Source organism: Vitis riparia, chromosome 9, assembly GCF_004353265.1.
Source record: "Vitis riparia cultivar Riparia Gloire de Montpellier isolate 1030 chromosome 9, EGFV_Vit.rip_1.0, whole genome shotgun sequence".
NCBI classification, from domain to species: Eukaryota; Viridiplantae; Streptophyta; class Magnoliopsida; order Vitales; family Vitaceae; genus Vitis; species Vitis riparia.
In genome coordinates this window covers 20,462,104-20,473,648 of record NC_048439.1, presented here as the reverse complement: position 1 = coordinate 20,473,648, position 11,545 = coordinate 20,462,104, and positions in this window count along the sequence as shown.

The following is an 11,545-nucleotide window of genomic DNA, read 5'->3' as shown; positions in this document are numbered from 1 at the left end:
TTTTGGCAATGACCAATTGTTTTTTACTGCATTAAATAACTAAATTTCCCCAAAGGTAAATGCAATAACCAGAGGTGGATCTCAGGTCACTTATGGAACTTGCCCAATTAACATTTGAAATTTAATACCTTTGTTTGTTCCATTTGAAAGTACAATCCTTTGTTTAAGGTCATTTTTAGATACTTTAGAATTCAATATACAACTTCAAGATGTTCTTCAGTTGGATTGTTCATGAACTAACTCATAACACTTGCCAAGAAACCAATATCCAGTTTGGTATGAGATAAATATATAAGTTTTCTAACAAGTCTTTGATATCTTCCCCTTATCAACTAGAGAGCTTCCTTCTGTCACACCTACCTTGCATGAAGAGTCCATGGGAGTGTCAGTTGGTTTACTTAGCATTCTAGTCCCTTTAAGTAAGTTTAGAGTATACTTATGAGAATGAAGATGCCTTTTTGTGATTTGGCCACTTTCATTCTCAAATTCTCAAATTCCTTATTTTCAAATTCCCTTGGCAAGAATCTCCTTTAACTTGATTATCTCCTCCTCATAATTCCTAGTTAGGATAATGTCATCTACATACACAATGAAAATAACAACTTTCCCATTATGTGAGTGCTTAATGGATAGAGTATGATCTGATTATCCTTGAGAGCATCCATGCTTCTTAATCGTTCCTTTGAATCTCTCAAACCATGCTAGCTCTTGGTGACTGTTTGAGATCATGTAGAGAATTCCACAACCTACAACTTTGTTGGCATTGCTTGTTATTTCAAATTCTGAGGGAACCTCCATATAAACCTCATCCTCCAACCCCTATTAAAGAACACATTTTTAACATCTAAATGGAGAGGCTAATCTAAATTGGTTGCTAAGGATAGTAGCACGCATTATATTTAGTTTTGCCATTGGAGCAAAAGTCTCTTGGTAGTTGATTCCATAGGCTTGAGTAAATCCTTTAGCAACTACTCATGCTTTGTAGCAATCAACACTTCCATCAGCCCTGTATTTGATATTGAAAATCCACTTGCATCCCATATTTTTCATTCTTCTTAAGGGCACAAATTTCATCTTTAATGCTTGCTCTCCATTTAAGTGTTTTTAGAGCTTCTTGGATTTTTTTTTAGTATTTCTATACTTGAAAAATTAGTGATAAAAGCATGATATATTGGGGATAATTTTTCATAAGATATGAAATTGGAAATTAGGTGTTGAGTACATGTCCTAAAATTTTTTCTCAATGTAATGGGAATTTCAAGATTAACAATAAGATTCTGATCATGTATTGAGTTACTTGAAACAAAATTAAGGTTGTCTTAGCTCAGATGAGACTTATGGTTCTGGTTTGAAAGTGTAGAAGGATCTTTCTCCCTTTGAGTTTCCTATCTCCTTGAATAAACATATAACTCTTTGTGATTCACAAGTTGTGTGAGAGGATGAGAATTAAAATCTGTATTTAGAATGGGTAAGATATGATGAGAATTAGACACCACATTCTAAGTGAGAATGGGTTAGATTTTTTGTGGAGGAGAAGGTGGTGTGTTTGGTGGGGTAGCATCCTTGAGTGACCAAAACTGATATTCTTGAGTGGTGGTTGAATTCTCCCTCTAAATATGAGTTTTAGTTTAGAATGGCGTGATTTCAAAGAATGTGACATACATGGAGCTGTGGAATTTTTGGTCGTGAGAGAGTAGCATTTGTAACCTTTTTGGTTTGAGGAATAGCTAAGAAAGATACAATTGATGGCTTTTGGGTCAAGTTTGTTTCGGTACTATTGGTGAATATGAACAAAGGCAGAACACAACAAAATTTTAGAAGGTAAAGAATAGATGATTTGAGTATGAGGATAGGTTTGTGTTGAGCTATAAATAGAATAGGAGAATTATTTTCCTATTATGTTAGTTTCATATTTCTATAAATAGATAGTTTTATTAGTTTCCTATTTCTATAAATAGATAGTTTTATGATTTAGGAATAAGTTAGTTTCCCATTATATCTTTTGTTTCCTATTTCTTCTTTTGTAATCTCCTATATAAATTGTGTATAGTCAATCTAATAGATAGAACTTATTATTTTTCATCCCATATTTCTTGTCATGGTATCAGAGTTGTAGCTTTTTAAGACCTAGGCATCGTTCTGGCCTTCATCGCCATTTTTCTAGCCTTCATAGCTGGATTTTTTTTATTCACGTGTTCTTTACAAACCTACTGGAACTTGTTCAATAGTGAAGAAATGGAGAAGTTGAGAAGCTTGTTGGGATCCCTTGACAAACCTACTAGAACTTGTTCTTTGGCTCTTTCAGGTACACCTTCACTCTCTTTTTACATAAATGCCCTACACAGGGTTTATGATGACTCTTGGATAATAGACTCCGGTGCCACAAACCATAGGACCTCCAAATCTCAACTTTTCTATACCTATACCCCAAGCCCAAGTAACAAGAAAATTGTAGTGGCCAATGTCTCTTTAGCTACCGTTGTAGGTTTTGGAAACATATACATCACACCTACCCTTATTCTTAAAAATGTCCTCCATGTACCAAAATTGTTGGCCAACCTTGTTTCCATTCAAAAGCTTACCCATGATCTTAAATGTTATGCTATTTTTTTCCCTTCTTATTGTGTTTTTCATGAACAAGGCTTGGGGAGGAGGATTGGACTTGCTAAGGAAAGGAACGGTCTTTACCACCTTGAATCATCTCAGAAAACTAGTAATAATTTGTCGTTGTCTTTTCTCAATTCCTCAAATAAAGATACCATTTGGTTGTATCACCTATGTCTAGGTCATCCATTTTTTAGGGTTTTAAAGCTCATGTTTCCTCATTTGTTCCAAGGATTAAATATTTCTGAGTTTCATTGCGAAACTAGTGAATTGGTAAAACATACTCGTGTATCTTTTCCTATTAGCAATAAAAGAAGTTCTCATCCTTTTCATTTGATTCATAGTGACATATGGGGTCCTTCGACTATACCTAATGTTTCTGGGGCTTGTTGGTTTGTATCCTTAATTGATGATTGCACTCGTGTTACATGGATCTTTCTTCTTAAACAAAAATCTGATGTTAGCATTGTTATACCTAATTTCCACTTAATGGTTCAAAATCAATTTGAGGTTAAAATAAAAAGCTTTAGGATAGACAATGCTAGAGATTACTTCAACCAGATTTTGTCACCCTATTTTCAATCACAAGGCATTCTCTATGACTCATCATGTGTTAACACACCCCAAAAAAATGGGGTAGCCGAGAGAAAAAATGGGCATTTACTCAACATAACCCGAGTCTTACTCTTTCAAGGGAATGTTCCTAAGTCCTATTGGGGAGAAGTTGTTCTTTCTGTCACTTACATGATAAATAGAATTCCCTCACGAGTGTTAGATAACAAAAACCCCGTAGAGATACTTAAGAGTTTCTATCCATACTTCAAAACCTCAAATGGGCTCACTCCTAGGGTATTTGTGTGCATTGCATTTGTTCATGTCCACAGCCAACATAGAGACAAGCTAGACCCTGAGCCATAAAATGTGTCTTCTTTGGTTACTCATCCACTAAAAAAGGATACAAGTGTTACAATCCCTCAGCCATAAAATTTTACATCTCTACAGATGTCACCTTCACAGAAAATAAACATTTTTTCCCCAAGTCCTCTCTTCAGGGGGAGATTTCAATGATGGAAGATAGTCCTTGTGAGTCCTTTGAACCTCTTAATCTTCCTCATGTCTCAACCCATGGTGATAAAGAACCTGAGTCATTCGAGTCAATCACACTTGAGTCACCCAATTTTACCACTGAACCCATGTCATCACTTGTTCCAACTAGTGTCACAATTTTCCACAGTTTCCTAAGGTGTATTCAAGGGAAAAGGCTATTCCACAACAAAAGCAGGTCCAAGAATCCAACTCAGACCCTAGGAATGAAATCACGGTAAGATCAGACCTACCTTTACATACTCAACCTAGTGAAACTTCCACTGACTCAACAGACAACCTAGACCTAGACCTTCCCATTGCTGTCAGAAAAGGCACCAGAGAATGCACTAACCGACCACTCTATCCACTATCACACTATGTGTCTCTTAAGCACCTATCACCATCCCATAAGAATTTTATTGTGAGTCTAAACACCACTATCATCCCTAACATTGTTTCTGAGGCATTGACAAAAAGGGAATGGAAGGATGCTATGAAAGAGGAGATGAGTGCATTAGAAAAGAATAAAACATGGGAGATTGTTGAAAGACCGAAAGAGAAAAACATTGTTGATTGCAAGTGGATTTTCACACTAAAATATAAGGTTGATGGATCTCTTGAGAGACATAAAGCAAGATTGGTAGCAAAGGGTACACTCAAACTTATGGAGTTGATTATTAGGAGACTTTTGCTCCAGTTGCAAAAATGAATACTGTAAGAATCCTGCTGTCACTGGTTGCCCACTACAATTGGCAACTCCTACAGTATGATGTTAAGAATGCTTTTCTTCATGGTGATTTAGATGAAGAGATTTACATGAACATCCCATCGGGATTTGAGGGAAACACAGGTAACAAGGTGTGCAAGCTGAAAAAGACCCTTTATAAGCTAAAATTATCTCCTAGGGCTTGGTTTGGGAGATTTGCAAAAGTCATGAAAGAGTTTGGGTACAAGAAAAACCAAGGTGACCACACTCTTTTCATTAAGCACTCGGCTACAGGGGGAGTAACTACTCTTCTAGTCTATGTTGACGACATCATAGTGACTGGAAATGATGAGAGAGAAAAACATGAAGTGAAGTAGAGATTAGCAATAGAGTTTGAGATAAAGGAACTAGGGAAACTGAAGTACTTCCTTGGTATTTAGGTGGCATATTCCACACAAGGGATCTTCATCTCTCAACAAAAGTAGGTGACTGATTTATTGGTAAAAACAGGGAAGATTGGGTGTAAACCAGTCTCTACCCCAATGGATCCAAACCATAAGTTGAGAGAAGCTAAAAAAGAACCAGTGGTGGATAAAAGAATGTACCAGAGGCTGGTTGGTAGGCTCATATACCTTGCTCACACTCGACCAGACATCGCCTACTTGGTGAGCGTGATCAATCAATTCATGCATGATCTAAGAGAACCTCATCTTCAAGCTGTTTACAGGATGCTACATTACTTGAAAGGCAACCCCGGAAAAGAATTTTATTCAAGAAGAATAATACTCTTGCTCTAGAAGCATACACCAACGCTGACTTTGCAGGTTCCTTAGTGGATTGAAGATCAACTACAGGGTATTGTACTTTTCTTGGAGGTAATCTGGTAACATGGAGAAGTAAAAAGCAGAATGTGGTAGCAAGGTCGTCTGTAGAATCAGAGTTTAGGGTCATTGATCAAGGGTTGTGTGAACTACTTTGGCTGAAGATTATTCTAGATGATTTGAGAATCAAGTGGGATGGTCTTATGAAGCTCTATTGTGACAACAAGTCAACTATCAATATTGCTCATAACCCTATACAACACAATATGACAAAACATATTGAGATTGATAGGAATTTCATAAAAAAAAAATAGAAAGAAAGAGTAGTGTGTATGTCCTATGTTCCATTAGAATATCAATTAGCTGATATCCTAACAAAAGGGCTGAACAGTTCAATGTTTCACGATCTTGTATTCAAGCTGGGAATAGAATACATCTATTCCTCAGCTTGAGGGGGAGTGTTGAGCTATAAATAGAATAGGAGAATTATTTTCCTATTATGTTAGTTTCCTATTTCTGTAAATAGATAGTTTTATTGGTTTCCTATTTCTGTAGATATATAGTTTTATGATTTAGGAATAAGTTAGTTTCCTATTATGTCTCTTGTTTCCTATTTCTTCTCTTGTAATCTCCTTTATAAATTGTGTGTATAGTTAATCTAATAGACAAAACTTATTATTTTTCATCCCATATTTCGTGTCAGTTTGTATTAGGATTTGTGAAGGAGTCTGAAAGTTAAGAACTCTCTATGGCATTATGTTTATGGGATAGGTAGTAGTGAGAATTGTTCCTCCCTAGAAATGTTTGGAAACATGTGTAGTGAACATAAGAGATTTGGTAACTTTAAGAAGTTGGTTTTCCCATTCTATCATTTCATTTTGTTTAGGTGTGTCTACATAAGAACTTTGATGGATTATGCCATTATTTGATAGATAATCTCCCAAAATTTTCTAATGAACAAGAAGTTATAAAAAAGATTAGGGACTAATATAACAAATTTCAAGGTTAGACTCTTAGAGAGAGCTATAGAACCTATACTTGCCACAGTGGATAAAGATCTATAAGCAATTCGAACTTTATAATTTTCAAAACAAGGATTATGGAAGTGAAATAAAGTGGCATTACCAGTCAGGTGATTGGAAGCACCTGAATCAATTATTCAAGTGCTAAATTTCTCTGTTTGGACATTGAGAGCACTAAAGGATTTACTTTTTCGTTCTACTGTTCTTGTTCTAAGCACAGGTGGCACAGGACTAGGTTGTGGTTGTGGTTGTCTAAGTAGCTTTTGGAGGAGGTCTATTTGTTCTTTGTTGAAGAGGTCGCTTCAGGAGTCACCAAGCCATGATTGTCTCGTTTTGGAGGTGGTCTAGATGGTTTCTAGTCAGTAGGTTTCCCATGAATCTTCTAGCATGTATCCCTAGTGTGTTCTGGTTTGCGACAATGATTACACCTAAGTTTTCCTTTCTTAATTCGATTATCATTGATTTAGGGATTTACCCCTTAGGATAAGAGAGCTGAGCTCTTAGGTGTAGCAATGGTGCTTTGATTTCTCATCATAACTTTTTTCCTATTCTTTTCTTTTTGAACATTAGAAAACACCTCTTGGATGAATGGTAGTAGCTTAAATCCAAAAATTATTCCCCGTACTTTGCTGCACCCTCGTAGACATCATTTCTTCTATATTCAATCCTAAGCTACACCTTTAGTCATCCTTCCTTCTATGATCCCCCTTGAGCCACACCTATAGTCATCCTTTCTTCTATGTTTGGCTCTGAGTTGCTTCTTTAGTTATTATTTCTTGTACATTCCATCTAAGTCATGCCTTTAGTTTCTTTCTCTTCTCCAATGCTCACCCCTAGGCCTCGTCTTAATTTATAACCTTTCTCTTATGTTTAGCCTCATGTTACACCTCTAGTTATCATTTCTTCCTTGTTTAGCCTTGAGCATTAACACCTTCACTTATCTTTTTTTATTTTATTTTATTTTTTATGTTTCGGTCATTAACATTGCATCCCTAGTTTTTAGTCTTCGGATGATTTTAATCATTGATACCACATCCCTAATTTTAATTCTTAGTGATTTCAGTCATTACATTTGCATTTCTTGCTTCTAACTTTCCCTAATGGAGTCTTTACTTCCCAGTGATTTCGATCATGTGACCATATTCCTTAAATCCTTAATTTTAATATATTACTTATTTAATAATTATAGTGCTCATAAGTTTGATATAGACTTCCGTATGTATGTTCATTTTTGGTTATAGATCACAAAGGTTAATTACCATTGCTTGATTGTTTTTTGGCTATAAATCTACTTCAAGCTTCAATAGGAACAACAATTAACCACCTATCATTTACATTATAAGTGGTTTAAAAAAAAAGACACAAAATTAACGAGCTTAACTCAGACCAATAAAGCTGTCAAAAGCAGGAGTTCCACCTATTTAAAAAGATTGAAAAAGTCATTCAACAACCAGGATTAGTTTCATTGATAATAATCCTTTTTAAAGATGAGTTTAATTAGGATTTTGTCATTAAATTATTGTCATAGAATAGCTATTGGGAAAAAAAAATTAATGATGCAATTTTTTATTTTATTTTTATTTTTATTTTTGTTTGTTCTTTGGGACTGGTGTTACTAACTCTAGGCTCTTAACAAAAATATTACAAGTTGATTATTCATTTCTATTGAAAATCAAAACTCTAGAGGGTCAATCTTCTTAGTAGAATTTTATCCTATTTGTAAATCCAAATGTCTACATAAACACTTTTATAATTTCAAATTTAGAGCTTATAGTCCACCTCAATTACTAGCCATACATTACACTAAGAAACATCTTGTGTAAAATGAAAAATACAACTAAGGAATGCCTTGCAAAGATCAACACATCGATACTAGAATATTGATAACAAAAGGTATAGGCTCTTAGATTCTAGTAGAATGAATATTTAGGTTTAAGATACTTAATGAAGATTAGTACATTAAGGTCTTAAAGTTAATTTTTCAAATCTATTTCTCATTTAGTGCAACTTTTTAATCGGTTAAAAGCCCTTTTATGTTAGTAATGAAATTTACACAATGTACTATTATCTACTAAAGTACTTTGAAGTGAATACAGTAAAGACCTAAAACCTCTGAACTTGTAAAGTTGAGAGTGAGATGATTTTGTAGAGGACCCTATACCATGTGTAATTGAACTAGTTAAACTACAAATATAACTTGATCATTAATTAATCCATGTAGCTTAAATTACCTTTTCCGTTCATTTTCATTTGAAGTGAAATTTTCTTTTGGGAAAATTCTAAATTAAAGTATATTCTACGAACACCTAAATTGTACAAATTTAAATGTTTATCCTACAAGATTATGTGGGCATACTACTAGCAAGAGATCATAGGTTGAAAGGCTACTTTCATTGTATGCAAAATTACATGACACAATACTAAATGTGCATACTAAAATTAATTCATTAGTATAAGTACTTTAGAAAATCAAATTTTATATAAAAAATGTCTTTTTTTTTTTTTTTGTTTCTTTTTTGGCTTCTAAACTTAAGGAGACAATTGGACTAATAATTTGTAATTGTTAAATTCATAGAAATAATAAATCTATATACATACCAAAGAAAAATTATATAAAGTTAATTTTCATATAGAGCTCTATCAAAGGAACAATGAGTTATACTCAAATCAATCAAGGCCATAAAATGTAATCTCATGTCTACCAAATCCGACTCAATTAAGCAATGTACTTTTGCTCTCTTTCATAAAAGAAATTGGTTCTCAAAATAAAATGTAGTTCATCTAATTGAAAGCTTGTTCCTAAAAACTGAACGAGAGAGCACTTCTTGAGGAAACCTTAGCAGCTCTTGAACCTCAGCAGAGTTGCCTGAATGAATTCATTATTTGGTAAATTGTTAAACTTATATCCATGAAACAAGTGAAATTAAATAAGTTATCATTCTTTAACAATAAAAATAATAAAAACCTATCATCTATGTTTATTACACAAACCATCATGTATATAGAAGTAAGAAAACCTGGACATCAGTTGCCGCAATTAGTGATCCAGCCATAGGACCTCCAAATGTTCGAGTACCATCACTAGTACTTATTATTATATTCATGTAATGGGTTTCTTCGTGCTCTCTCTTTGCATATGCTAATATGTATCCTCCTTTAAGTGAGAGTATGTTGTACATTCCCTACAAAGTAAATATATGAATAATAAACCATCTAATAGGTCAATATCTTTCATCCCTAAAAAGAATAATCATGAATACAAGTTTAGACAACATAAGTACTTGACATTATATTTAATAAAAAAATAAGAATAACTTAGGAAGCATGCCTTCTAAATAGCTACTAGCTAGAATGATTTGCAATGAAATATTTGACAATCTCTCAAAAATATAAGTACATAGTAGTACCAAGTAGGCATAAATGCAAAGATTCATAATGTAAGACCTGAGCATAAAAAATATGATCCCTCATCTAACTTGACAATCTCTTCATCCAAAAACTTTTCGATGTAGGTACAAAGCCATATAGAGATTAAACTAACAAAAAGCAATGCTAATCCACAAATGATTTGAACATCTATATTGTAAGGTGTTCTCTGTAAATGAAAGGGAACCCTAAGTTGCATGGTGTGGAGAATTTTCTCCATTTCTTGAATTCTTTCCTATATTTTCATGTGCTCCAGCTAGTCACAAACTATAAGGTGTGCCATCTTGTTTGTAGGTCTCTTGTGATGGGATAAACACAAACAATGCACAACCAGGTTTTATCCCCTCTTGTGAGAACCTAATAGGAATCAATCAAATAGAGCAACAATAATTCACCCAATCAACAAGTATATGAACACCAATAATTTTTAGCGTGGAAAACCTTCTCCAATGTGAGAAATAAAAACCACGAGACCCTTAAGCCACTTAAAAACTCCACTAATATAATCAATGGATTACACAATTCTCTCTAGATAAAACTAGAGGCATACATCAACCATATCTCAAGACAAATTAATCTTGGCAATTTCTACAACTTTGCATAAAGACAATGGAGAAATCTACCACTGTTCTTGGACTGAAATATAACTGTTTTGAACTCCAAATCCAATCTCCATCATTCATAATGAAGATCAATAAATTATGAACGTGCTACCAAAAATAAGCTTAATCTAACCACAGATTAATCTTGATCGGAGCTCATGATCAAAACTGTTCGAATAGAAAACTCACCAAAATAGAGGCTTTGTTCTCGGATTGAAAGACAACCGTTCGGAACTCTAAATCTGATCTCCACTTTTTAGATTGAAGATCAATGAGTCACAAACCTCTCTACCAAATTTTTGGTCGATCGGCCCACAAACAAAGCAGGATTGAACCCTTGATGAAATTTGGATAGTGAAGAAAAACTGAGTTTTTCTCTCTAACTTCAAAAATGGTGGTTCTCCCATTCTCTCTTTTTTCTCCTTCTACTCTTCTATCTCCAGTAGGTGCAAAAAAAAATTGGAATAAGAAGAAGAAGAAGAAGAAGGATTCTTCTTCTAACCCTTTTATATAAAGACCTAAGAGGCCTTAAATTTTGAGCTCTTAATTTTGGCCTTCCACATGAGGAAAACCCAACAAATCTCCCCCTTTCCAATTATGTGGAGGGACTTGCCATCCCGGAAATTGAACAACAAACTTCAAGCTTCTCCCTTGGTAAGGACTTCGTTAACATATCTGAGTCATTGTAATCAATATGTATCTTCTCAAGTTCAAACAAGTTGTCGTTGAGAGCATCTCTCATCCAATGATACCTCACATCAATGTGCTTCGATCTTGCATGAAAGGTAGAATTCTTACTAAGGTGAATGACGCTCTGGTTATCACAGTATACCACATAGCGCTGTTGCTTAAACCCGAGCTCATGTATGAAACACTTCATCCACAACAACTCTTTACATGCTTCTACTGCTGCAATGTACTTTGCCTCTGTTGTAGAAAGTGCAACACATTTCTGTAGTCTTGATTGCCAAGACACAACACCTCCTGAGAATGTCATCAAATAGCCTGAAGTAGACCTTCTATTATCTACATCCCCTGCCATGTCTGAATCAGTGTAGCCAACAAGTACTGGTTTCTCACTTCCAAAAGTGAGTTTCAACTTGGAAGTGCCTCGTAAATATCTCATAATCCACTTGACTGCCTCCTAATGTAGTCTTCTTGAATTAGATAGAAAGCAACTAACAACACCAACTGCATAAGCTATGTCTGGTCTAGTACATACCATGACATATATCAAACTTCTTATTGTTGAGGCATACAGAATTCTTCTCATGTCTT